Genomic DNA, 7,276 nt, shown 5'->3' with positions numbered 1-7,276 from the left:
GAGTTCTTTTTTAGTGATGTCATGCGAGATAATGGCAACGAGATATTTAAGACCTCTGATTTAGAAGTATTGATTTTGTAATCTGATAGTGAGCTGTATTCTTCTAGAAGGGACGTCAACGTCGGCAGACCGATTTCTGGGTTGGAAACGAGGAATAAGACGTTGTCTGCAAAAGCCATATATTTGAGTGAAGAAAAACGTATATGAAGTCCGGCAAAGTCTTTGTGGCATCTGACAGCTTGTAGGGGCGTTTCTAGGGTCAAGATAAAGATGCTATTTCCTGCTCCAACTTTTGTCACTCATTCGCTCACTAATACTCTACTTGCTTGGATGCTGAGGTGCACAGTGAGTGACTTTGTTGCACATGCTGGAGTGTCAGTTTGAGCAGCTGTATACATTGAGCGATAACTGCATGCAGCAAACCACAGACACAATGATCACTTTTGGAACATAGTCCAGCAGTTCAAATGAAATCAAATCAAACAAGCTTTATTGGCATGTCCGAATAGATATTTGGCATTGCCAAAGCTAGTAAAGTGGGCGGGGAAGAGTTGGGGTTTGGGGGAGAGTGGTGGGTATGGGTGGGTGGGGTGGGTGATTTGGGGTATAACAGTCCGTGGGGTCTCATCTTACTCTTAGTTGGTGATGACTGTATGGGGGGTGGGTGATTTGGGGTATAACATTTCTTGGGGTCTCATCTTCCTCTTAGTTAGTGACAGCTGTATTGGGGGGGGGGGTGAATAGGGGTATAACAGTACGTGGGGTCTCATCTTCCTCTTGGTGGCAGCTGGATACATATTGGGCAGCGATCTCCACAGTGGCCTCCTCCTTTCCCAGTAGGATGTAGAGTTTCCTCTTCTCATCTGCAGATGTGAAGTCTGGGATGTGGGCAGAGAGTCTTTGGAAGTAGACAGCCCTCACAGCTGAGTATTTGGTGCAGTGTAGCAGGAAGTGGGTCTCGTCTTCTAGGGCCCCCTGGTCACAGTGCTGGCACAGTCTGTTCTCCCGTGGCTTGTACGTCTGCCTGTGTCACCCCGTCTCCATCTCCAGGCTGTGGGCGCTCTGTCTGTACCGGCTCAGGGTCTGTCTGTGTTTGGGGTGGTATATCCTCTCCAGGTAGGTGGCCATAGTGTAGTCCCTTTGCAGGGATTGGTACACAGTGAGTTTCTTGGAGTTATTTATTGTGCTTCTCCATTCCTCGATGTACCGCTCTTTGTCTCTCTCAATGGCTCCTTTTATTTGAGCCTTGTTCAGGGCATGTTGGGGGTTTTGGCTTGGCAGGTGGATGATGTTTGGTTGGGGGGTGTCGGGTTTGCTCAGGGCTCTGTGGTTTAGCCAGGCTTGGTGGTGGTAAGAGCCGGGGCCGCTGCCCTGTATGTTTGTCCAGAATGATAGCGTCCTCTTCTTCATGGTGAGCCATAGGGGGAGCCTGCCTAGCTCTGCCCTGCAGGCCATGTTGGAGGTGCTGCGATGGACATGGAGGAGGTACTTGCAGAACTCAAGGTGGAAGGTCTCTGTTGGGCTGGAATCCCACTTTAACTGGTCTGGGTAGGTGGCTGGGAACTAAAACTCACTGCCATAGAGAAAGATCAGAGCGATGACTGCATCAAATATCTTCAGCCAGACCCTCACTGGTGGTTTGAGGTGGTACAGTTGTCTTCTGATGGCATAGAAGGTTCTGCAGGCTTTTACTTTCAGGTGTTTCCAAAAGAGATAGAAGAATCTGCAGCACTTGGGTAAACTTTTAAAAATTAACTTTTAATTTATGCTTTAAAAACTGCCCAGATGGCAAACAAAACAACAAATAAATAAACGCAACATCGTGAAAAGAGAGAAAAAATTGTGAATAAAAAAAAAAAAAAAAATTTTCGCCGTAACTGACGCGTTTTGGGATTCTATGATCCCTTATTCATAGTTGTATCGGCATCTATGTTGCAACTGAAACTAAAATGTCAGATCTCTTCATTTTAAGCCTAAGCTCAGGTGTATAACATCATGGGATAAGGAGTACGTTTTATTGCATTAGTTGTGTTTGTGTTAATAAAGTTTAAATTTAAACGTGACCCAATCCTTAATTTCGATTAGAAACCCTATAATTTCCAGATATCATGGATACCCATGCCGACATTTCAATGGATTTATACTAAACTACTAATTATAAATCTTTGTGGAATGAAAGTGAGAGTTAATTATTAATCTTTATGTGTGCACCCACACTGATCAAAACAATATACGTTGCAATATCGGTATAATTAAACACCCGAGGTTATTAGCTCGCAGCAAATACATTGATGTTAAAAATCCAAACTGCCAATCAATTACCATACCATTATAATATATATAATTATACGGTTCTATCAAAACCCATAATGCACAGTATGACATTCTCTTTCACCACCTAATGGATAACGCATAGTGTGAATTTAGCCACTACAGATAAACATATGTTATAACATCCATATTGGTTCCGCTATATAAAGCATAGATTTCCAAATAGCTGAATACTTTCAGGGTTTCTATTGCTGCTTTGAAGCTTCCTGATTGGCTGAGCTCCAGCCCCAGGTAGGTGTAGCTGTTGGTTTTCTCCAGTGTGGAGCCGTTCAGTGTGAATTGTGGGGTGGGGGCTTTGTTGTGGCCCTTCTTCTGAAATACCATAACTTTGGTTTTCTTGTGGTTGATGGGTAGAGCCCATGTGGTGCTGAATTTTTCCAGCAATGACAGGCTTTCTTGGAGGTCTTTCTCGGTGGGGGACAGGAGTAGGAGGTCGTCGGCATATAGAAGGAACTTCACCTTATGGTCGTTCAGGGTGAGGCCTGGGGTTGGTGAGGCCTTTAGGGCTGCAGCCAGTTCATTGATGTAGATGTTGAAGAGCGTTGGGCTCAGGCTACAGCCTTGTCTGACCCCTTGGGCCTGTTGGAAGTATGCTGTCCTTTTCCCATTCACCTTCACACTGCATTGGTTTCCAGTTTTCAACTGGTAAGCTAGGTAGTAGGTACACTGATAGGGTGCCCCAAATTTTTCTTGAAATTATGTCAATAGCCACTACACTAGTTAGTTCTGCACATGTATGAATAGCAGCAGCAAACCACGGACACAGTGATCGCTTTTGGGAGATAGTCCTCTTTTTCAGGCATGTTGATAGCGCATCCCAAATTTTTCTGGAAATCATGTTAATTGTCACTCTTGTCACGTCTCCCTTTATCATCATGTTCCACTTACTGCACTGCTGCTGATGCTGGCTGCTACTCCTAAACAGCTACCACCATTGCCACCACTTATGCAGATATGTCCTGCAGCCTGGTCCATTATCTTATGCCCTGCTGCACTGACACACATGCTGTCACAGCTACTACCACTGTCACTACTAAGTCTGACGTGTCCTGTGGCCTGCTCCACTATCACATTCAACACTGTTGGTACAAAAAAAATTGATTTGACATCTGCTCCCATCATGGGATAATTTTGGTGGATTTTTTTTTTCCTAGTCACAAATTTGTCTCTCAAATAACAAGAAGTACTTACAAACCATCAAAATGGACTAACTTTTCTACAAAACCATTGTTTTTTGCAATATAACCACCACATATGTAAAAAAAAGCAAAAACAGGGAAAAACCTTTCCCCCTCAAAGAAGGTGGGCTCCGGCGCAGGTGTTCAGGCTACAGCCACTAAGGAAGTAGTTCCGTCCCAGAATGTACCATATTTAGGGTTGAGCCGACCTTGAGATTTCAGGATCGTTTTTAAAATCCGATTTTCGTTCATTTTTCAGCCAATCCCGATCCCAATCGTGAAATTTGCTCGATCACCGATCGGGATGTGATCTTTCCTGATCTCGATCACTCAATCCTAATGTTAGCTTTTCCCACAATGATTGGCCAGTAGCAAAGCATTCTGGGAACTAAGCTCCGACCTCGATCCCGCCGGAAAAGATTGGAATCGGAATTCCGATCGCGAAATTTATTCAATCGCGATCGGAATCTGATCTTTTCTGATCCCGATCGCTCAACCCTAACCATGTTCCTTACATACAGAGATGAGTGTAGACCATTTTCAGCAGTTCAGGGATGACTATCTCTGCCTATCCAAGCTCTGGGGTTAAAAGGAACCCGTGAAGTAGTTTGACCACTTAAAAGCAATGCACATCCAAAGAATGTCTTATGTTTTTTAATGACATCACCAAAAAAATCTTAAAAAATTATTTCAATGATAGGTAATTTCCTGGCGACATTTTCTCTTTAAACAACAGAATACGTGTATGTAGCTACAGTTTGGGGTCCCAAACTTTTGGAAATTACTGCTGCCTGTCCCTGAAATGTGTTGAAAATGAAGTTATAACTCACTTATAGATGAGTCCAGGAGCCCTCTATATTTTGCATGTTGAAGGACATGCACAATGAAGTGAGGTACATTGACCTCCACCTCACCCAGGACAATGTGCATGAACTGATACAGACCACAAGGCTAACTACTGTGAGTTATAACTAAATTTACTACACATACCAGGGATAGGCAGAAGTAATTCACACAGATTTGGGACCCCAATGACATGCTGGCAGTTTAGTGGTCCGATGCCACCTATGTTATAACATGTATTAAAAGGATACAGGCCCTATGTGTGTTAAAGGGTACCTATCAACATGTCCCCCAACATCATAAATGTACTCTGTATTCAAGTGTAATTTTAGGCTGTGTTCATGTGGAGGAATTTGCCACGGATTTGGGGGCAGATTTCACCCCCGAATCCGGAGCAGATTCCTCCCGGAATCCATCTCCCATTGTTTTCAATGGGAGGCAGAGATCGCAGCAGGACACGAAAAAAAGGGTTTTGCTCGATCTTGCCGCAGATGCTGCGGTATCTGCGGATTGAGACTCCCTGCTGATTAGGTCCATTCATGCGGGCCTAATCAGTAGTGGGATTCCGCAACGAAATGCTGATGCACTGCATCGGAATCCTGTTGTGACAAGACAGTGGCGAAAATGCCGGTGGCAGAAAATGAAGAGAAATTCCTTTTTATTTTCCACTGTATGAACATACCTTATATTGAAAAACGGATTAAGGTTAAGGCCCCATGTAGAGCGCTGCATCAAAAAAACTGCGAAAAACCGCAGCGGAAATGTATTGCACTTTTCAGAGTAAGTCCGCAGAGTTTTCCTTGCGGACTTTTTGCTTCACTTATTCCCATATGGAAAACTCCAGCATTTTCATAGGTATAACTGACATATTCCAATTTACAAAAACACAGCATGTCCACTGCAGATATTTTTCTGCAGTGTGTGGATAGGATTAGGCAGAATCCCATCCACTTTGCAGGTAATGTAAAGTGCTGCAGTTTTTAGCACAGCGTTTATGGTATGTGGGGCCCTGGCCTACGTCTTAAGGGGGCGTTCACACAATGTAGTGTAATACATGGGACACCATGTAGTGTAGTACATGTAGGCAGTGGCGTAACTAGGAATGGCGGGGCCCCGTGGCGAACTTTTGACATGAGGCACCCCCGCAACTGACACCGATGTCGAAGACCTCGACCGGCCCCCTCCACCGCACCCTATTATGTCCCTTAGTGGCCCCGGCACACAGTATTATGCCCGATAGTGGCCCCTGCATACAGTATTATCCCCCATAGCGGCCCCTGCACACACTACTATGTCCCTTACTGGCCCCTGCACACAGTATTATGCCCCATAGTGGCCCCTGCACACAGTATTATCCACATAGTGGACACCCATATACAATTATTATACTCTGGGGTCTTTTCAGATCCCAGAGTATAATAATCGGAGACCCGGGGGAATAAAAACATTAAAAATTACTGTTTCTTACCTGTCCCTGGCTCCCACGCTGTCTTCTCCACTGTCTTCTGAAATGACGTCAGACGTCACATGACCCGGGACGTCAGAAAGGACGTCTGGACGGAGGCCTGGCAGGATCGTGGAGAGGTAAGTAACTGTGTTTTTTTATGTTTATTACCTCTCCTGGTCTGCCGATCATTATACTCGGGGGTCTGCAAAGACCCCCGAGTATAATGATAGTATATGTGGGGCCCGTAACGGTCGATTAAAAAAAAACAAAAAAAAAAACGCAGCGGTAGCGGCTGTCTCCGGGCCCCCTAATGGCCCGGGCCCTGTGGCAGCCGCCTCCGCTGCCTCTACGGTAGTTACGCCCCTGCATGTAGGATTTTGCTGTCCGCTTGAAAAATCGGACATCTTTGCAAACGAACACTTAGGCTAAGGCCCCACTGGGTGGAAATGCAGCAAAAATTGGATTAGACAAAATTGCATTCACCATGCTGGTATTGTAAAATGCAGCGTTTTTTCCGCTGCGTTTCCGCAATGCCCAAAAACGTTGTGTTTCCACCCAGTGGGGCCTTAGCCTTAAGGACACCCACGGACACAACATGGTCTCCCATTTGAAACAATGCAAATTGTGAGCGTATACAGCTAGTGTCCGATGCTAAAATCTTCCGCGGACATTAGCTGTCGGACACCGACGCTAGTGTGAACCCTGCTTAAGACCCCATGTTACGGCAAAGCTACTCTTTTTGTTGATGATTTTGCTGCAGCTATTTGAGGCAAATCCAGGAGTAGCTGCCCCCTGGCTGCTGTATTTAACGAGGTTGCCCTAAGGGAGCCTTCACATGGAGTAACGCCAGGCTCAATGTGTGCTTATTTTTACTGCCATAGAAATGCGAGGGCAGTGTTTTTTTTTTTACTATGAGCTTATACGCGGCACTTGCCGCAAACGCCGCATATACGCTCGTAGTAAAAAAAAAAAATGCTGCGTAAACGTGACGTAAACGCTGCCCTCACATTTCTACGGCAGTAAAAATAAGCAAACATTGAGCCCGGCGTTACTCCGTGTGAAGGCTCCCTAACAGAGTCATCAGTGCAAATGTGAACATACCTTTAAAAACTGCTTGTAAAAAGTTTATATAAGTCTTTGTAAAAAACAGTATACTTGACCTTGGTCTCTGAATTAGTTACTAGGCAATTTGTTTTACCCTGTTGCTTTGTTTGTTGAGGATTGAACCAACAGAAAAAAGTCATGTATCCTACACAAAGCGACGTAACAGCCACCATTCTCATACTCTCTGGTTATCTGAGGAACTTGTAGTTCCAGTATGCCATAATAAGGTATGAACAGCCTGTACACTTACAGCTTTAAAAAATGTTACTTACCTTTTATTACTTCTATCTCTTTCTTTTGATGGGCTTAGGGTCCCTTTAAGAAATGCAGTAAGCTGGCAGCACGGTGGCTCAGTGGTTAGCACTGCAGCCTT

The sequence above is a fragment of the Leptodactylus fuscus genome, chromosome 2, assembly GCF_031893055.1.
Source record: "Leptodactylus fuscus isolate aLepFus1 chromosome 2, aLepFus1.hap2, whole genome shotgun sequence".
Classification (NCBI taxonomy): Eukaryota; Metazoa; Chordata; class Amphibia; order Anura; family Leptodactylidae; genus Leptodactylus; species Leptodactylus fuscus.
Note: the sequence above shows the minus strand (reverse complement) of the source record.